The 21,701-nt window shown below is 44.5% G+C and overlaps 1 long non-coding RNA gene across 1 annotated transcript in view; it reads right to left on the reverse strand.

The window, feature by feature from the left end:
* Nucleotides 1–13,585, reverse strand: part of LOC142827144 (uncharacterized) — a 45,163-nt gene extending 31,578 nt beyond the window's left edge. The window contains exon 1 of the long non-coding RNA XR_012901598.1: nt 13,361–13,585. This is a non-coding gene — a long non-coding RNA (uncharacterized LOC142827144). The remainder of the gene's footprint in view (nt 1–13,360) is intronic.
* Between the last annotated feature and the right edge of the window lie 8,116 nt (nt 13,586–21,701).

Genomic DNA, 21,701 nt, shown 5'->3' on the forward strand with positions numbered 1-21,701 from the left:
CAAATTTCAGTCCCAAATCTGAGAGTAATAGGCTTTTACAATGCTGTAAAAATGATATTAACAGGTTCTGGGATTGTCTAGACTACCATTTACACCACTCTTTTATCAATATTGCCATAATTTGACACTTCTAAATGGAGGAGGATTGTAAAGCACTTGCAGACCCTGTAAAACATGTTAAATGGAGATTAGTCTTACTGCTTAGTCTAAGCCTAGTAAAAGATAATTAAATTGACTGATGTAGTTGTAAATCTCACTTTTATCAAATCCTCTCTCTTTGTCCTTATGATTTTACAGCATCATTAATGTTGTTGTGACAATATCATTAATCTCCTCACTTTGCTCTATGCAGAATGAGAGGAAAGTAAAAGAAGTCATAAAAACAATCTATTCTGTTCTTATGGGTGTTTCTGTCTTCTTGCTTCTACAGCAAATATGGGGCATTGTTCCTACATTACAACCTGTGACTTAATTGAAAATATGTTTGTACTGATGGGTTGATCTTTCTGATGATCTGAAGAAAATATATATCTTTAATCAGGCACTTTACTGAAGACAAAATAAGGAATAATGTCTCAGTGTCTTTAGGCAATATGGGTCTGATCCTGCGCCCCACAAAATTTGGTAACCACCTCACAGGAGGTCTGGCTCAAATTAATGAGATAATATTAACTAGTTGTTCAAGTAGAAGAGTGGAAGACAGAACTCCTGAGTAAGGTTCTAGACCAGACTGGGGTATAAAATGCCAGCGATTCAGCAGGATTAGTCCACCGCTATATATATCTATGCCTCCACAGGTACAGGTGGTTGCAGCTCCTATCCACCACAGATTGCCATTCCTGGCCAATGGGAGTGGCAGGAGGTATCATGGACTGGAACACCACTTCCTGCAGCTCCCATTGGTCAGAGATGGCGATCCCTGGCCAATGGGAGCTGCAATCATCTGGACCTTCATAGGCACAGGTAAATACAGTGGCAGCAGCCTGCTGGGGATAACCTTGGTGAAACAGATCTGGCCATGGGCCAGTATTTGCCCACTGTTCTAGGCAGAACTCACCCAGGGTACGTCTACACAGCAGTGTTATTTCAGAATAACTGACATTATTCCGAAATAACATAGTATGCGTTACACATTATTTCAAAATAATGTCGAGCTGGAGGACTTTTTACTCCAACTCATGGTAAAAGGAGTAAGGGAAGTCAAAGGGAGAGTTTTCGTCCTTCAACTTCCTGCTGTGTAGACAACACCTAAAAATGAGTTAAGCTATTTCAACTTAAGCTATGCAAGTGACATAGCTGAAGTTGTATAGCTTAATTCAACTTTAGCCCTGCTGTGTAGATGTACCCCATAGACTCATAGACACATGGATCCAGGGTAAAGTCAGCTAAAGTCATATCTTCCCCCTTCCCCAATACTGGTTTTTCTCTGATTGGAGCAGATTTGGGAAAGACCAAACCCAGGGGAGCATCACATGTAGGGCCGAAAACCCCACGATTAAAAAAAAAACCATGAGATTGTCTTAATGATTAAATTTTTAAATAATAGATTGGGGACTCTTTTTATCCCCCTCTCTCCAGTTTTGACATCTTTAAGGTGTCCTTAGGTCATATTTTCAGGCTTTTCTCTGCAGCCAGGAGGGCTACAACTCTGCTCTGCTGAATGATATCGGGATTCTCACACCATCACATGCCACTTAGAACTAGGGCTTTAAGCAAAATAACCCTAGTTATGTAATAGCAGCAGGCGTTTACAATACGGCCCATGCACACTCCTTTGCAATTGACTTGGGGGAAGGGGTAAAATCAGATTGCTGGTGGCAGAACTTGTTTCTCTCCTTCCTAGGGAGCTAGCAAGCAAGAGAGCCATGCTGATGTGTCTCCTGGGAGAAAGAAGCATGGATAGGCATGGTTTTCCCACTAAGGACATGTGAATAAGCAGACATGTATGTATCTGAGGGCTGTGGTGTTGGACATTGTTATACCTCTGATTTCAGCAGGGGAGTGAATTACTGACAGCTTTATTGAGTGTGACAGTTAAAAATAGGGTTGCCAGGTATCTGGTATTGGCCTGGACAGTCTGGTATTTGCGGCTTCTGTCGGGTAAAAAACCCCCAGAAAATACCAGACATGTAAAATTATACATGTCCAGTATTTTCTGTTTTTCTCAGATGGAAGGCTGCTTGGGACATTTTTCCCTTGCCCATCTGGTGGGCAGGAGGGGGAGAGCATGGAGATTTAAAGGGGCCGTGACTCTTTATTTGTGTAGGGTTTTTGTTTTGTTTGGGGTATTTTGCTCAACCAATTTTTTTCCTGTCATGTTCGGTATTTTTTGTGAAAGTATCTGATAACCCTAGTTAAAAAAAAAAATCTTCATAAGACAAACCCAAATTACTGGTACACCCCATTCACTGCGTTCTAGGTACAGCCTGGGATGGAGGCTTATAGGTTGACTCTATTCCGTTTGAGATAAACTTGACACATCAGTAACAGCTGTTTTCAGACCTCACCCAAAATGGTTTCATCCCTCCTTTACCTATAGGTGTTGCTTTGTCTGTGCAGTTATTTCCTGCAGTGGGCCCGCCATTACACAAACATTACTTTTTTGAAACTTGCTATTATCCCAAACAGTGTTATATGCTGCCCTAAACTGTAGCTGGGTACAGAGGGTCATGTAGCTTAGATTGAGCTGAGGACATAGGATCCAAGTCCCTTAGCTTTAACTGGGGCTATAATCCCCCTTCAGATAACAGGGGCTTTCAGATAAATGAAGTTCAGATAATGAAGCTGTCTGGCTCCGCCAAGGTCAGCTGACTTGCCAGGGCCTTTGCCATATCACCTTAACTCAAGACCCAGTCAGCTGGGTCTTGGCTGAGGTACTTTAACTTGGGGACAGTATGAACAGCACTTTACTGAAGTTACTGTAGGTGGGTAGGTGAAGTCATGCTGGATCCTGCTGAACAAACCAGCTGCTGAACAAGCCTGATGAACAAGGCAGATGACTTCTTGGAACTGAAGGAACCATCCAACTGACTGAAAAATCTGTAGTCAGGATATTCTCCTGGCCAGCTTCTTTGCTTATCCAAATCCACTTGGTTGTCAAGGAGGCTATAGGTTTCGAGATGGCCCTTGAGAATTTTAGATTGTTGGGGTTCTGCCGTGTTTAACTGAAGCCAAAGGGCCAAGCAAGTGTGTAAAGGGGTGGGTCTTTTGTCTGTTTGAGATAAACATTGTGTGAGTTGTGTTTTGGGGTCCAGTAATGCAATGTGTAAATTATAAGAAAGCATCAATACAGAGCTTTCATCAGTGGCAGCTATAGCTTCGCTCCAATATTTCTTTTCTTAAATAAGGTTAGCAAGTTTAAAAGTCCAAAGATAAGCAGCACTTCTCAGCACAAATACATACAGAAGTATAAAGTTCATTCCAAGGGCACTCCTTCAAATGAGTTCTGCTTACCTTTTGAACTTTCAGATCACTGGCACCAAGAACCAGGGAGTTTCCTCTTATTCATTTCAGAATGTCAGGGTGCAAGAGCCATCTCTGTAGAGGGACAGCTCATGGCTTATGCACTACTGTTCCTCACACCTTATTCTGAGGGGTTACATGGGATTTACTCATTATTCTTTCTATAAGTGGTCTCAGTGCAACTAGGCAGGACATTACCTCATACCCCAAAGGTGTGTGGGTTACACAAGCAAAATTACAGTTTTATACCTTGTTATATACCCAAAACACTTACATTCCAACAATTTCTCTACTAATTAAGGGCCTGATCCTATACCCACAAGAGTAGGCTTACTCAGGCAGATAGTCCTTCCTATTTTTGCAGGATCTGGCCCTAAACTAATAACTCAGATTATCTGGAAGTGCAAATACCATCATGTTTTGCTATTTGATGTTTACAGCTCTTCAATAAAATGTGCACATTATTTGACTCAAATTATAATTAGCTCAAATTGTTTTCTAAAGATTACCATTTGAAAGAGATGTCAACAATTTTCACTCTTTAAATTAAGAGTAATAGGCTTTTATAGCACAATATAAAGATATCAACTGGAAAAGCTATGGCCATCAATGGCTCTATTTTTCCCCCTTTATCTATTGCTATAGCCCTAATTTGACACTTCAGTGTAGAGGAAGCTTGTAAAGAGGCTGTAGACCCTGTAAAGCAAGTTACATTTAGATTAGTCTTACAGCTCACTTAGCACTCAGTAAAATGATAATTAAATTTACTGATGTGGCTATAAACCCTCAAGTATTTGAAATTAACTTCATTCCTACTTATGGCAATGTAACTCCACTAGGCTGTGTCTACACTGGCATGAATTTCCAGAAATGGTTAAAATGGAATACTATTCCGTTTTCAGTTTTTCCGGAAAAGGAGCGTCTACATTGGCAGGCTGCTTTTCCGGAAAAGCCCTTTTTCCGGAGCATCTGTGGCCAATGTAGACGCGCTTTTCCGGAAAAGAGCCCCGATCGCCATTTTCGCGATCGGAGCTTTTTTCCGGAAAAGACTACTGGGCTGTCTACACTGGCCCTTTTCCGGAACAGTGTTCCGGAATAAGGACTTATGCCCGAGCGGGAGCAGAATAGTTTTTCCGGAATAGCGGCTGATTTTGTACAGTAGAGCGTCGTTGCTTTTCCAGAAATTCAAGGGCCAGTGTAGACAGCTCGCAGCTTATTCCGGAAAAGCGACTGATTTTCCGGAATAAGTGGCCCAGTGTAGACACAGTTTGGCTGTGTCTACACTGGCATGAATTTCCGGAAATGCTTAAAACAGAATAGTTTTCGTTATAAGTATTTCCGGAAAAGGAGCGTCTACATTGGCCACAGATGCTTTTCCGGAAAAAGGGCTTTTCCGGAAAAGCAGCCTGCCAATGTAGACGCACTTTTCCGGAAAAGAGCCCCGATCGTCATTTTCGCGACCGGGGCTTTTTTCCGGAAAAGACTACTGGGCTGTCTACACTGGCCCTTTTCCGGAATAGTGTTCCGGAATAAGGACTTATGCCTGAGCGGGAGCAGAATAGTTTTTCCGGAATAGTGGCTGATTTTGTACAGTAGAGCATCGTTGCTTTTCCGGAAATTCAAGGGCCAGTGTAGACAGCTCGCAGCTTATTCCAGAAAAGCAGCTGATTTTCCAGAATAAGTGGCCCAGTGTAGACACAGCCTTTATGTTTGCTTCCCAGGCCTCAACTAGTCTGGCTGCAAGGGAACTTTGTGGCTGTGTCTAGACTGGCAAGTTTTTCCGGAAAATCATCTGCTTTTCCGGAAAAACTTGCCAGCTGTCTACACTGGCCACTTGAATTTCCAGAAAAGCACTGATGATCTCATGTAAAATCATCAGTGCTTTTCCGGAAAAACTATGCTGCTCCCGTTTGGGCAAAAGTCTTTTTCCGAAAGACTTTTGCGCAAAAGGGCCAGTGTAGACAGCATAGTACTGTTTTTCGCAAAAAAGCCCCGATCGCGAAAAAGGCTTTTTTGCGGAAAACCGCATCTAGATTGGCCACGGATGCTTTTCCGCAAAAAGTGCTTTTGCGGAAAAGCATCCTGCCAATCTAGAAGCGCTTTTCCGAAAATGCTTTTAACAGAAAACTTTTCCGTTAAAAGCATTCTCGGAAATTCATGCCAGTGTAGACGTAGCCTGTGTGTGTGGATACAAAGGTCTATTGGATTAGAGTGCCTGAATACTACAGTCCTGTGTGCACCCGTATCACTCAGTTGTGTGAAATATTGTATCATTGAGCCTTCAACTAGCTGTGTGTGCAGTTTAGTTTGATGATAACATATTTATCCCACTGAGTTTAAACTTCAGGAAAATCTAGGTAAACACTTGACTCACCAGAAATCATAATGTTTTATTAAGGGAGTAAATGACTGTGTCTTGTCTTACTCTGACATCCACTGTCATCAGGATTAGTTACTTGCAAACTGGAGTTTGAGATTTTGGTCTGGGTTTTGCCCTGTGCTTGCCCAGGTGTATGTACCTATGTCACCGCTGAAATCTCTGTTCCCATCTAGCACCCCCAAAGCAGTGCGCAAAACAAGCCCAAGAGAGCAAGTCACATACTTAGACCCCCTGTACCAGAGAGATCCTGGAAACACAGGGGGCTCCTGAACTTCCTCATGGGCCGGGTGATTCCATACTTGCCCAGCAGGGTCTCGTGTCTATTGGGCAATATTTTTTTTGGTCTCTGTGCATTTAACTTCTAATCAGAAAAGCTGGAGCAATATACCCTGCCTGGACATCTGCACAGAAACAAGTGACTTTACAGAAAAGCTGTTATTGCTTTGGTTAATGTTAGATTATTTGGAGGAATTTTTATGTGGGACACTGAGTTGTATGCTTTGCAAGACTTGACTTCTGAAATGCATCTAGTCCCATACATAAACAGCAGTACCTGGTCACTTTTAGGGGTTGTAAGCAAAAGTCTGTGGCCAATAAAAACAGACTGGCTCCACCTGCTTGACAAAGGCAGCCCTTGGTGTTGTTCTGTATATCGGTTTGACACTTCTCAGGCACTGAACACATGGAAAACTTTAAGACAAAATTAATTCCTGAAAAACTCCACAAGAGTGGAATAATTCTCACATCTCATTCAAAGCCCCTTCTAGGCAAGAATCTCAATTGGCTTTGTAACCATTAGTCAGTGTGTAGTCTTGCAAAGCCCATATGCATCAAGCAGTGACATAGCCAGAAGGGTCCACTTGGATGGGCCCCAATTTTGGGTGGGTGGGCAGTGATGGCGGCGGTAATTCTCCGTGCCCTGGCCCTGCTCCCAGCTGGAGCACCTGGTGGCGGGGCACAGAATGCTGGCAGAGCAGGGTCAGCTCTGACCCCACTCCCAAACTGCTCCCTGAGCTCGAGTACTGATGGCTGCACAGGGTCATTCCCAGGACCCCGGCCCTCCTCCCCGACCAGAATGCCAAATAGAGTGGGGCCAGCTCCGGTGCTGCAACCCTGCTCTCTGGCCGGAGCGCTGAACACAGCGGGTCATTCCTGCACCCAGTCTGCATGGGTTGGTGGGCCTGGATGAAAAGTGGGTGGACCATGGCCCACGCAGGCCCACCTGTGGCTATGCCATTGGCAGTAATTATAGTCATCATACCTTCACTATGGAGAAAATGAAGTACAGAGAGGTCAAATGGTGGGCCCAAAGTCAATGGCAGAGTCAAGATGAGAACCCAGGCCTGATCCCCTGCTAGGTTCTTTAGTCAGCCACAAGATCCGGCCTCCCCTATGCTGCTAATGAGATCGGAGTCAGGAGAGTGTGCTCAGGCAGCTTCCTCACATCACTGTTCCCAATGAAGGTAAGTGTCATGAAGGCTCTCAGCAGTGACGGCGGTGGGTTACAGTGAGGACAATTTGTTTTTTATCCATTCTCTGCTAGCTAATTGCAGGTGTAGGCACAAGCACAGCGAGCTAGACTCTATCCTCTGCAAGAGAAGAGCTTTCCAATTCAGTCCAAACAAGCAGAATTTAGTTTTTAGTGATGTTTCAATTTTTTTTTTAAGATATTGATTGCCAAGAGCATGCCAGGCCCTTTGCAAATATATAAATAAACCCTTCCTCAGGATCCCTACGTCCTACTGTCAGATGCAGGCAGAATAGTTCATCCACCCTTCTGGTGCAGCTGCTCTTTGTGCAAACTCAAGAGTAGGCAGAAATCTTGCAAAGACTGGTAATAAAGTGTGATTTAGGGAGGCATTTGAAAGAGGTGGCTCTAGTGTTCTTGGGAGTCAGTAATCTAGTGAAATGGGCATTTCTCAGAAGCTTTACAATCTACCTGCAATTCCTGATTTGAAAGCAACTATATCTTGGCTTGTACAGCCTGTCTTTTTAGCAAGGGAAAGGGCCAGGAATGGTTCAAGGGCATGTGTGCAGATAGTAAGGGGAAAGAATTGCACATAAAATAAATCCACAAAAAATGAGATCAGAGTTCACTTTTGATCACTGCCTATCAATAGGTATATATGAAAGAGAGCAGACTCCTCATGTGTTCCAATACATGACACTCCTTCAGTGCTCCCCCCCCATATAGTTTAAATGCTTTGTCTAGTATCTAATTTGAATTTAAATATTTATGATCATTACATTCTTTGGGAGAAGAGATATTTCTCTTTGGATCATCTGTCATTTATATACAGAGTTGTAAGTGTTCATAGCTCGTTCAACACTTTACAGTTCCTGCCCCCCTGAGAAACTCAAGAGTTAAGCAACAGAGGTGAACAGGAACAGAACAGAACTGAGTAGCTAGCAGCTGTATTTTGTTTTAAGCACACAATTGAATGAGTGTCTGCACTTATTACTGGATAAGATCCTGTAACACCTACCCACGGGAACTAATGTTCAATTAAATCTCAATCCAAGCCCACTGATGTCAATGGGAGTTGAGCTGGGCTCTCAGGGCTAGATTTCAATATGAATATCTATCCCGAGCAAGGAGAAGCACCTTACTCATGCAAGGGGAAGGGTCAAGGTTCTGCCCATTCCCCTCTCCTGCCCATCTTCATGGGAGCAGGAACAGTAGCTCCATGGAGCCTCATCTACTCATGATGTATGGCCCATGTCTCCTCTAGCTTGGATAAACAGAGCAAAAGTCAATCTTGCTCTGAAATCCATCGTCCTCAACAGGACTATGCACACAAATAAGAGCTGCTCAACATAATGGCTTCTGAATCTGGCCCTTCTATGTTCCCACAAAGTGCTGTGTAGCCAGAACCCCTCTAGCATATATAATTAGGAGAGATTGACACTGTCTTGATAGGGTAGTGGAGTGCTTAGATATTATTGAAAGCTGCAGCAGATAATCTCTGCAACATAATGTAACAACGTAGAATCTGACACCTAAACAAGCACACATTCCAGATTGAACACATGCTCAGCTCTCTTCTGTTTCTCACTTATTCATCCCTGAATTTTACACCCCACACTAGTATAGCCCTTCAACTGCACAGTTGACTCATACATTGCTTGTGCACATGTTTTAAAATCAGTTTGTGACAAAAAGTGGAGTAGCTTTTGGTTTTGTTTCTCACCCTCTCTCCCTTCTCCCCCTCCCAATAATAAAACACATTTTCAGGGAAGCTAGGAATTAAAAGGCTTGGTTAGAAAAATCACAAGTAGTTTCACCCCCCATGTCGCTGTTTTGAAATCTGCTGTGTAGCAATGCTGCCATCTTGTGTAGAATGGGAGGTTGTATTTTATTTGGTTTAGCAGCTTCCTTTCTAATATAGGAACTATTCACAGAACTCCTAATAGATCCTCCACCTCAAAGTCTATTGCAATTTTACCAATTTACCCCTCTTATTGGTCTTTAGCTTCATAAATTGTGAATTGTGCTTTTCAGACATAAAGTAAGGCAAATTCATACCATGAGAATTTTATAATCTTGCCTGTTGCTCTGAAACCCAGCTGAAGTCAATCAGCATGTAGATTGCAAAAGCATTTTGTAGGAATGGACTATAAATTAGATAATAGAAATCCAAGGATTTGGGGATGGGATGTGACAGAAAATCTTGTCATTTTAATTACCTACACTCTGTATTTTTAGAGCTGGTGCCAAGAGGATTGGGAGGAAGGATTTGGGTACCACCAAGTTCCCATTCCTCGGAAAATTGAATCCATGGTCCCTAGCCATAGTTTAGTACCAATTCTATAATTACAGTGATAATTGGTACTAAACCAGGAGTAGGGACCCTGGATTCAGTTTTCCAATGAATGGAAACATGGTGGTGCCCAAATCCAGGCAGCATCTGGTCTCCCTGTCCTATGAATGCTAATATCCTTTCTCTTTCATTTAGGTCTATTCTTCCTACAGATACAGTCGTAGTCCCTCCTGTACAATAAGGCTTTTGAATATGAGATGGTTACATTTGGCACTCAATGAGCTTCCATATTTGGTACATCTAGAAAAGGTCTCCTCCCTAACATTGGTTGTACTTAGACCAGATCATGAGGCGTTGGGAATCCTTTGGGTCTTTCTTCAGGCACCTCATATCTCCATGATTCCGTATTTGTCACCATTTCTCTGGAGTGGTAACGTCACCCAGGACATTACAATCTGGACTGGTGAACAGTTTTATGTCCCATAAATTCTCCAGTCTGGGGCGTCTTTTACACAGCTTCACTCCTGGCATGCACTTTATTCCCAGTTATAGTATATGAGGGCCACAGCCAGTCATTCTTGAATTACACTGCAGAGCAACACTAACGAATTCCCATCCTAGACTTTTTCCCAGAAATGTGCATCTTAAGAACATAAAAAAGCTCTAGCGGTTCAGACCCAAGGTCCATCTAACCCAGTATCCTGTCTTTTGACAATGGCCAATGCCAGCTGCTCCAGAGGGAATGAAGAGAACAGGTAATCATCAAGAGACCCATCCGCTGTCACCCATTGCAACAGAGTCTAGGGACACTTCAGAGCATGATTCTGAATCCCAGGCCATCCTGTCTAATAATCATTGGTGGATCTATCTTCCATGAACTTATCTAGTTCTTTTTTGACCCCTGTTATAGTTTTGGACTTTACAACATCCCCTGGCAAAGAGTTCCACAGGTTGACTACGCATTGTGGAAATATTTCCTTTTTGTTTGTTTTAAACCTGTTGCTTATTAATTTCATTTGGTGACCCCTAGTTCTTGCGTTATGAGGAGTAAATAAAAAAGTGTAGAAAAAATAAACAACACTTCCTTATTTACTTGTACTTCCCAGCTCTCTCCTGAACATTATAAACTCATAAAATCTGTTATTTTATTCATAGAAAGTGATATGCCTATATCCCATTATCCCAAATGGAGTTTCCTATACACTCCAATCTAAACAGTCTGGCTTAGGTTAGGTTAAACAATAAACATGTTTATTAACTACAAAAGATGGATTTTAAGTGACAAAACAAGTAATGAGGCATAAAAGTCAGAATTGATTACAGAAAAATAAAGCCAACACACAACTGATGCCTAAATTAACAAACAGTCAAAGTAGATTCAAAGTAAAGGGCTCTCTCACTATGCATTTCAGTGGTCTTACTGGGATTGAAGTATGCAAATGTACTGGAGGGAGAATGAGCCTTGACTGTCTTAGTCACCATTAACATCACAATACTACTGCTCAGCTTATAGGTAAAACCGAAACATCTGAGTGTGATTTTCTCTAGCTCAGGGGTGGGAAATCTAATGCCTGGGGGCCAGATGTGCTTATATTTGTTTTCTTGTTGGAAAGCTGCTTTGGGATACAATAATCTGTTGAAGGGAGTGGTTCAGGGAAGAGAGAGAGAGAAAGAGAGAGAGAGAGAGAGAGAGAGAGAGAGAGAGAGAGAAATAAGTCTATATAGGATTAAATGGGAATGTATGTGAAAAAAGTATGAAAAGATATGGAGTGGAGAGCTGTGGAGTAGCAGTTACAATACAAATGAGCTCCATGGAAATTTTGAAAATGTCAGATACTATTTCCTACATTTTAGATACATTTAAAAGTATTTAAAATTATTTTGACCCAAAAATAAAAATGCAAGTAAGAGCAAGCAACTGCACAAGATTGCTAGCTTTAATATACTGAACCATGGTTTAAATAATTCTACTAATAAATCCAATACACTAAACCGATGTAATTCTAAAAAATTCATGAAACGCAGTTTTGAAAAAGTATTTTAAAAGATATGTATGTTAAGTTATCCAGACTGGGACTTTTTTTTTCTGTTAATATGCTCAGTCGACTTACTCTTCTGTTGATCAGCCTGTGACAATCATGCTTGTGATTTCTCCCCAGGAATTAAGATTGTTCACACTTTGTAGCCAAGGAAGCTTCCTCAAATGAGGAAGTGGTGCTGAGAACAGAGCAAGATTGTTCTGTTGTTTATCTATGCAAGCATTATAGTCAAGATGCGAGAGGCCAGAGCACTGATAAACATCATAAACAAGGCTACGGCCAAGCAAGGTGATGTGAATGAGGCACTGAAAAGTCAGCCTAGGATTGCCCATGGCATGAGCCAAAAAGAGGATGAAGCATGCCAGAATCTACCAGGACGATCAGTTGTTTGAGCCAGGTTCTTCCATAAGTTATTTGAGACAATGACTTATCCAACAAGTCTCTCTTTCAGCATGGAAGAACAAAGGCATGTCTCTATCAATTTTAATTTAAAAAAGCTAGGCTCCCTGCTAGCAACAGAAACTGGAAGAGTCAAGAGAATTTGAAGAGCAATGAAGGTGTTGGGAAAGCTGTCTGTGTTCACAGATAAACTTCAGTACATCTTGAGATATAATATGTCTTGGAAGTTGTCATAAAATAGCCTTCAATTCACTGCACAAATCAATATCTTTTGAATTTCCATGTTGTAATGCTGACTCTAGCTTCAAGCAATGTTCAAATATATTTCTCAATGTTTTGAAGTCTTATTTTGCAAACTGAGCACATCGTTGAGGAAACCAAATATTGAATCAGGCTGCTGTATCTGCACAAATTGTTCTTTAACTGTCTGGATTGCAGTATCTAGGACTGAGAAGTAGAAGTTGATTCTGAATTTTTGTTTTGGATCCTGAACTGATTTATCTTTTGCCTCAGACATGAAGTGTTGCTTCTTTCTCTGAATACGTGTTGGTTCTGGTTCAAACTCTGCTTGTTAGTTCAAAGGAGGTGTCCTTCCTCAGTACAAGCGGCGAGGAGTCCTGTGGCACCTTATAGACTAACCGAAGTGTTGGAGCATAAGCTTTCGGGGGCTCCAGGCTGGGGAGTGTTGGGCTCAGGTGGAAGGTTGGGGTGCCGAGCAAGCCACAGGCTTGTGGATGTGAGGGTGCAGGAGTTTGTACTGAATATGTGTGGGGTCAGAGCAAGGAGGTTGTGAGTATTATGGGCTCAGGATACACATTTGCCATGTGGGGATGGTGCAGGAATGTTGTGGCAGAAGACTGAGGATGTGGGGATGCAGGAGTTTGGGGATGTGAGAGGCTCAGGACAGGGGGTTCCAGTGTATTAAAAGTCAAGGGTCACTGACCCACAGAAAAGTCAGTTGGGGCCACACAAGTGAGATGCCAAAAAAAAACAACCCCCAAGCCTCTCTAATGTGGTCCCCAGGATGTTGGCACAGCTCTCAGGGTACTGGAGCCAGGGACAGGGTGGTGCTGGGTGCTGCGGTGGGTGGCAGGGTGCTGGGCCCAGGGACAGGGTGGTGCTGGGTGCTGGTGACAGTGTTAGTGGGGGCAGGGGACAGGGTACTTGTGGGGGGTCTGGGCAGGTGACAGGGGCAGCTGGGACCAGTTCCTGGCAATCCTGCAGCACCTCTGGGAAGTGTGCAAATGCATTCCCACTCCCCAGACAGCTGGCGTGCGAGCTGCCTGAGCAGCAGGGGCTGTTGCACCCCAGCAACTTACCTCCACGATGCCATCCTGCGAGGAAGGGGGAAAGTGCGGGGAGTCCCAGGAAAGTGAATCTCTGTCCCCCCTTGAGGAGTCGTCAGCACAGCACTGTCACCCTTGTAAGCCCCGTAATCTCTTCCAGCTCCCTCCGGAGTTCTGCACCCTTTACCTCCTGCCCTGACTCCTGCTCCCCCACCTCCTTACCTTGAGCCCCTCCTCCATCAGACTCTGTGCCCTGAATCCACCCCTCCTGCCCTCATTCTATCACTTTCTACCCTGAGCTGGCCCCACAAACCTTCCATTCCCCTGCCCACACATCTTAACCTCTACCCCTTACCAAGAGTCCCCCATATCTCTGCCCTGACTCCAGCCCTGCAACCTTATACTCCAATCCTAACACCCCGCACCAAACTCTGTGCCCTCAACCTCCCACCTCCTGCCTTCCCAGTGGGCCGGTTCTCCCCCACTTCCCCTCCTGATCTTCCCCAGCCAGCCCCCCTGCACCGCCCCCCAGCTCTGCTTCCCACCAGCCCGTTCCCCTTCCTGATCTCCCCTGGCCAGTGCCTCTGCACCCCCCCCCCACCAGCTCTGCTTCCCTCCCCCCACCAGCCTTGTGGCCCCCCAGCTTTGCTTCCCGTCCACCCACAATCAAGTGTCCGTTTTTTTGTGGGGGGGATTCTACTTGATAACCCTACCAGAACCAGCAGCAGCATCCACGTGCTAGGAGGAGGGAGGGTTGGGTGAGATGCTGGAGGGGAGGGGAGGGGCTGGCTGCGTGCTGACTGAGGCCGGGGCTGTCTGCCGAAGGGCTGGCTGGCGGCAGATACACGCGGCACCGGCACGCCACAGCCTGAGCCCAGCACCTGCACTTTAAATTCCCCGGTGCCGGCCGGGGCACTGTGTGGGGCCGAGGGAGCACCTGTGCGGCCTGTTTAAACGCTGCGGAACAGTTGAGAGGGGAGAAGCCCTGGCGTTTGAGCTCAAACCAGCTGAGAGGGAAGACTCCGGGGCCAGCACCAACCCCAACCCTCCCTCCCCCTAGCACCTCACCCAACCCAGCCCTGCCGGAGAGAAGGGGGAGAGAGGGGCGCTCTGTGGGGCAAAGGGAGAAGAAAGGATACTGGCACAGAGCTGCCCAGCCAGCCTGCCTCACCTTACGCCAGGGGAGAGAGTCACGCAGGTAAGTTCCTTCCCCCACTCCTACTCCCTCCCCTTCCCAGAGACCCCAGCAGCCAACCCCTTCCCTCGGACTGTGCTGCAGGCAGCGCATTGGGCTTTCTCTAGGACCCAGCAGCCCTGCTGTTGCCTGCTCACTGCTTCCTGTTTCTCCTGGCAGAGTGGTGCCCCAGAACTTCTGTGGTGCCCTACGCAACTGCGTTCTCTGCGTATGCCTAAGGACGGCCCTGGGTCAGGGTGACAAGACCTGTGCTGGTCTGGATTGCACCTTGGGATGTCAGGCTCCAGTACACCAATCCTCACCCATGCAAGCTGAATTATGTTTGAAGTTTCATTTTGAGAGACAGTATCACAAGGCTTTCCTAAAAGCCAAAGTGACCATTGCACTATTTTATTCTGGGCCCAGGGAATCAAACATAATAATATGACCCTCTCTTTTACAAACACTAAAGTCTTACCCACGCAGAACAGTTAAGCATGGTTTGGGGTTCTGGATTCAGAGACATTGGTCTGCTGAGGCCCCAGGGTAACCACCAGCAGCAGTTTTTTTAAAAATTTAAGATACAGTAAAAGAAAAAACCTTAAAGCATTTAGAATGTGGATTAAAGCTTTTATTTTAACAATATTCCTTATTAGATGGTGATAAAGATGGAACTGTCTTTGTGAGGGAAATGAGAAATAGTTAATTGAGATGGCAGGGAGATGCTGTTGAAGTCCCCCATCCACATTCGTGTCAGCTGCCATTTGTTCAGTAATAGCCTGATCCAGTTCCCACTGGCATCGGCAGGAGTTCTTCCTTTGGTTTCAATGGGATCTGGACAGAACCTCGGAGAGGATCTTCCAACAGTTAAAATGGACGCTACTCTTACGTCCCACCACTTCAGAGCACTCACCACTGCTATCTGACATGCAGGATGGGAATTGTATTTGAGAAGATAAAGCTTGCTTGATTCCTCCCTTCCCTCTCCCAGTTTCCCATTACTGAATGCTTAACAATAACTAGTAACACAGGAATTATCAGGCTGGACCATAGCCAACGTCCATCTAATCCAGTACTTGTCTCAAACACTAACCCACCTCAGATACTCCAGAGGAAGGAGAAGGCACTTATGGTGGATTTCTGAGTGAAAAATCCAAATAAATGTAGTGCAAAACCCATCAGAATTCATTCTCTTTCATAACAGCAATTGCTCCTTCATAACTTGACTTTGAGGTATCCAGGTCACACTTCACACTTGTACCACTAGATGTAGCAAAAATTCTCTTAAAAATCTGGCATGCTTTGTTGCTTTCCACTTCACAGCTAGAAACCTGAACAAGCAGACTGAAAAATCCAGTAGATACACTAAAGCTGATATTGGATAAAGACTGAACATTTTGGAGAACTAGAAGTCAAACAGCGCTGATAACAAGCAACATTTTGTGCACAGCTACTCTCTCTCCAGATGAACTTTAAAAGTTACATGAACAGGAAAGTGCGCAATATCATATTCAAAGTATTCCTCATTTTAACAAATGTCCAGTCTCTAGGGAACAAGTTCTGTTTAGCTTACCTATCCATCATACCATTGTGGACAATGGGAATGTTCATAGGAGTCAAACAAGGAGAACTGCCCCTAATCTAAAAAATCTTAGGCCTTTTCTACAGAGTTTTGTTGATTGCTCATATACATACAACAGTGCTCCTCCTGACAATGTAATTCTCCTGCTATGCCAACATAATAAGGCCACCTTGACAAATATCAGAGCATTTTGTGACCAAGTTAGAGTGGTGCAGTGTCAGTGTACATCCTGTGCTTGCTTATGTCACCTTAAGTGGCCTTCAGAAGATGTTTCACAATGCCCCTCATGACTACTCTGCTAAGTACTCCATTGCTCTGCAGCCAGATACATAGGAACGTGGATACCCACAAGCAAATTACGTATGGTATGGCTGAGAAGGGGCACAACAGAGGCACGCAGCAGTGCCATGCTAAAATCAAAGAGCTGAGGCAGGCGTTCCAGAAAGCAAGAGAGGCCCACTGTTTCTGTGATGTGGCACCAAAACTTGCTGCTTCTTTAAGGAGCTGGATGCCATCTTTGGCAGCAACCACACCTCCCCTGAAAGAGTGAGAATTTGAGGTGCAGGGAGGGGGAACAGCTATTCAAATCCCATTGAAACTACAAGAGGAGTATGCCTTCCTCTGACTGCAACCCTCAGGCAGGTGAAGAATTTGAAGCCTGTTGGCTTAACTGGATCTGGCCTCCCAATACAGAAGTCAAACTATGCCTGGGTTCTGTTCTCAGTTTTCCCACCAGCCTGTTGCCTGACCCTGGGCAAATCACTTCATCCCCTATGCCTCATTTTACTTACCTGTAAAATGGGGATAATGCACTGTTCTCCTTTGGAAAATATTTTGGCAGCTACTGCTGAGAAGGTCTAAAAGAGAGGTATTTATTTAATAAGTCCAAATATTTTTCAAATATTTAAAATGCCCCAAAACCTGCTATGAAGGTTCATTAAAAAGAACTACTGGGACAGTTAACTGTAAAAAGAAAGTTGGCCTACTTTAACTAGAATGTATCAAAAAAGAGAATGATTTAAAGATCCCTGGAGTAACAGAGAATGAACCTAGAAAATAAAGCATCACAAGATGGAAAATATACAGAGACTTCAACATCTGAATCCTCACCAAAAGGAAATCTGTTTTATTAAGAGGGAGACATGTCAGCCGACGGTCAGGGCAGTGTGTGTGTGTATGTTTCCGAGAAAAGGTTTAACGTCCGTGTCTTTACTGCTAGGACTGGGGTCCCGTCGCAGAGGGTGGCCAGCAGGCCAACAGATGCCCAGTTATATAGGAAGAGCTTATTACACCTTAGATTTTAGCTGCTAGAACACAGGGGTTCCTTCACAGCGGGCAGCCTAGGAAAGGCTGAAAAGGTGCCCCAACGGATCTTGTCACCTGGGAGTGACACAGATCCAAACGCCCAAGCTCTCCCTATGTCTGTCCCTTTATGACCGGCTGAAGTTCTTTTAAATTGTGCTTGGTTCTGTTACAGCAACTGAAGGAGTCAGGTTAAAGCTTAAACAGTTACAGGTTTATTAAAAGACATATAAAAGCATATGGTTATAATGGCTATTGCTCTATTTCTTAAATGTTAGCAAATACAGATTTTAAAAATGGTTACAAAGAAAATAAAGATAGAAAATAGAAATAATGGTACCAAGTGACAGCTTAATCTTTAAAGAGCTCTAAGTCTATGTGTACACTTAAGACAAAGGACCACATCCAGGTACAATTTTTACCCCTTTCTGTGCCTCTCGACTCCAGCGTGTCAGGCCAGGGCCGGTCTCTCAATTCCTAGGAAAGACGAATACGAGGTGGGCATCCCCTTGGAACCTCAGGAGATCAAACACCTAACCTGACCAGCAGATAGATGGTAGATTGACACAGAGTAAATGTGCTGCTGGACCCATCTATATACCCCTGGGGGCCTGTATCCTCTTTCTTATCTAAGATGCCGAATTGTACTGGTCCGTTTTGTGGCGCCAGTTCTTACAAGCAAGTTTCAAGTTAATTTACACTTGCAAGAGAGATAACTAAATTGTGAATACTAGACATTTTTTTTACTGGGCGAGAGATTCCTCCCCCTGCGGATGGCTGTGTGTTTGTATCAATATGGGTTTGAGTCAAGGGCACTCCTTGGCAGCCTCTTGGTCAGCAATTGGAATATCTCTGTTTACAGCCATTCACGGTCACACAGCCTGGTCCTTCTGCTCTGTATGCCCTGCATGCTCCAGGCAAGCAAAAATGGATGTTACAAGGGGGGTTCCTGTCTGGCTACAAGACAGTAAAAATAAATGTCAATATCACCCAAAAGAGATATTAATTAAACAAATCTGATTGGGACATATCCTAAAGTTCTAGAAACTGAGAGAAGAATTCAGAGGATAGAAACTTCAAAATACTCTTCTTAAAAAGGTGATACACTTTCCATATGTTAAAAGGAAGATTACTTGCAGTCAGAGAAACTAGAAAAAGTGATAAATCTTCAATATTAGTAGACTCGGGAATACCCTGCTCTTGTATAATTCATACATTTTTCATCTTCATCAAAGTGAAGCCCAGACTAACAAGCTCAAATTGACAAGATTCCGTTTGGAGAGATTTTTATTGCAAAGCAAAGTCATCCCCAGTGAGAAGAAGAATGTGGTGAATTGGAATAACATTTCCATTCTGCTAGTTTAAGGCTAAATTCCACTGACCCTAGCTTCTATTTGACAGAAGCTGGGAATGGGTGACAGGGGGATGGCTCGCTTGATGATTACCTGTTCCGTTCAATCCCTCTGGGAACTGGCCACTGTTAGGATACTGGGCTCAATGGTCTGACCCAGCATTGCTGTTCTTTTGTTCTTATCTTTATTTATATCAAATAGCACCTTCCTCCATGAGTAGCTCCACTGATTTCAATGGTATTTGTGGAGTAAGGTGCTGCTCACAGTAGGTCTACATTTAAAATCCTGCATTGGCACAGCCATGCCGCTGTAGCGCTTAAGTGAAGATGCACAGGAGAGAAGTCTTCCATCAAAATCATTCATTTACCTCCCCCAGAGGTGGTAGTTTTGTGGGAGGGAGTAGCTCTCCTAGGGCATGTTACACTGCAGAGCAAAAGTTGAATTAAGCTATGTAACTTCAGCAATGTCAATTGTATAGCTGAAGTTGAAATAGCTACATCCAGCTTTTGGTGCTGTCTACGCAGCAGGAAGTCGAAGGAAGAACACTCTTCCTTCAACTTCCCTTATTTCTTGTGAAATGAGGGTTACAGAAGTTGGAGAAAGAAGTCCTCCAGCTCAACATTATTTTGAAATAATGGCTTGTAGTGTAGTTATTTTCGTTATTTCAAAATAACGTCAGTAATTCTGAAGTAATGCTGCTGTGTAGACGTACACACACTGACAGCGTGCTGCCTGCACAGGAGGTTAAGGTTGGTTCAATTACGTTGCTCAGAGGTGTGGATTTTCCCTCTGTGCACTGTAGTTATACCGACATACTAGGATTGTAGCATAGACCAGACCTAGTTTCTTATGAGAACTTTTATGCTGAGCTTTTAATCTACTTATAGAGCAGATACTGCTAAAAGGGAATCACTGAAGCAAATGAGGAAAATATTTATCTATCTACTTCCCAATTTAACACCAAGATTAATAGTGAGAAGTGTAAAAAAATCCCACACTACATTCCTCTTCCCCATGGGAGTTGGGTATGTATGGCGGGGGAAGGCTCTGCTCACACTCCACCCCAAGAATGCCTGCTGTAGGCTTTCTGGGGGCAGAGTGTTGCTGCCCCCAGCGTGCACCTTCCCTGGTGCTCTGGGACTGGGGAGGCCAGGCCTGGCCACATGGCATGCCCTTCTCCCTCCCCCGGTGTTCCAGGGCTGGAGAGGAAGGGCTGGGCTGTGCAGCTCAGCACTCCCTGCCTCCTCCCTCCCCGCGTGCTCAAGAGGCTGGGCTGGGCTTGGCTGAGCCGTATGATGCAATGAGCCTTACACCGAGGCTGGGGAGGCCGAGATGAGCACACACCCACTCCCCTTCACTCCCCGTGGTTGGAAGGAGGGAGCATGTGCAGGGAGTGGGGAAGAGGTAGGTGCCTAGAAGAAGGGGCAGGGCTGGAGGCTGTTTTCACCGCCCACCCGTGCTTTTCCTCTTTCTACCTCTTCTTTAGCAGCACAAAGGTGATCACATGGATGTGGAACAAAAAGGCTCCCTTAAAAGTAAAACAGAACAACTACTACAGACACTCCAAACTTCTCCTTTAACTTTGGACTCTGAAGTTCTACTGAACTTCTGAACACCAGATTTAGGAACTGACCAGTCAACCACACACCTCATTTGGAACCAGATTAAACAATCAGGCTGCAGTAGAGACAAAAAAGCAAATACACTGCAGTATTGTGTTAAAACACAAGCTACTAAATAAAGGGAGAGCAGCATTTTTCTTCTGCATGGTAAAGTTTCAAAGCTGTAGTAAGCCAATGTTCAGTTGTAAACTTTTAAAAATCACTAGCAAGTTTTGTTGGGAGTTATGAACAAGCTCCAGACCCAGAGGGGTTGGTTAGTAATGCTGAGGTTTTACTGTACTCAGCTAACAACACTGCAGAAAACAAAGATCTAGCCCTAGAAAAGGGTACAAGAAGAAAAATACATCTGAAATGCTTCCCAGCTGGCTCCCTGCAGCAATCATGGCTGGAGTATTGAGCAGGGCTTTTAACCCTCCTGTCCCAGGCTCCTTTGGTGTCAAGTAGTCCCGACTTGCTCAAAATGGCCACCAGCTGGGTCCCTACAGTCATGGGCAGTGGGTGAAGGTTCAGCTAGGGAAGGCAAGCTCCAACCACACCTCTTCTGGTTGCATTAGGAGGAACATTGTCAGCAGACCTAAATAAGGGTATGTCTACACTACCCTCCTAGTTCGAACGAGGTGTACCGGTAGTTCGGAATAGGAATCCTAGTCCGAACTACTTAGTTCGAGCCCCATGTAGCCTCGCTGCACGGGGTTCGAACCAGCGGGGTTTTAAAAATGACAGCTCCCCGCTTATGCAAATGAAGCCCGGGAAATTCAAATCCCGGGCTTCATTAGCAAGTGCGGTATGCCTACATTACCCCGCTAGTTCGAACTAGCGGGGTAGTGTAGACATACCCTAAGTGATTATTCCCCTTTATTTGGCTCTGGTGAGACCACATCTGGAGTACTGCGTCCAGTTCTGGGCCCCCCATTATAGAAAAGATGTGGACACATTGGAGAAGGTCCAGCAAAGGGCAACCAAATGATTAGGGGGCTGGAGCACATGACCTATGAGGAGAGGCTGAGGGATTTGGGCTTATTTAGTCTGCAGAAGAAAAGAATGAGGGTGGATTTGATAGCAGCCTTCCACTTCCTGAAGGGAGGTTCCAAAGAGGATGGAGAGAGGCTGTTCTCAGTAGTGACGGATGGCAGAACAAGGGGCAATGGTCTTAAGTTACAGTGGGGGACGTCTAGGTTGGATATTAAGAAAAACTATGTCACTAGGAGGGGGGTGAAGCACTGGAATGGGTTACCTAGGAGGGGGTGGAATCTCCATCCCGAGAGGTTTTTAAGTCTCAGCTTGACAAAACCCTGGCTGGGTTGATTTAGTTGGGATTGGTCCTGCCTTTGACAGGGGACTG

Source organism: Pelodiscus sinensis, chromosome 1 (genome assembly GCF_049634645.1).
Source record: "Pelodiscus sinensis isolate JC-2024 chromosome 1, ASM4963464v1, whole genome shotgun sequence".
Lineage (NCBI taxonomy): Eukaryota > Metazoa > Chordata > Testudines > Trionychidae > Pelodiscus > Pelodiscus sinensis.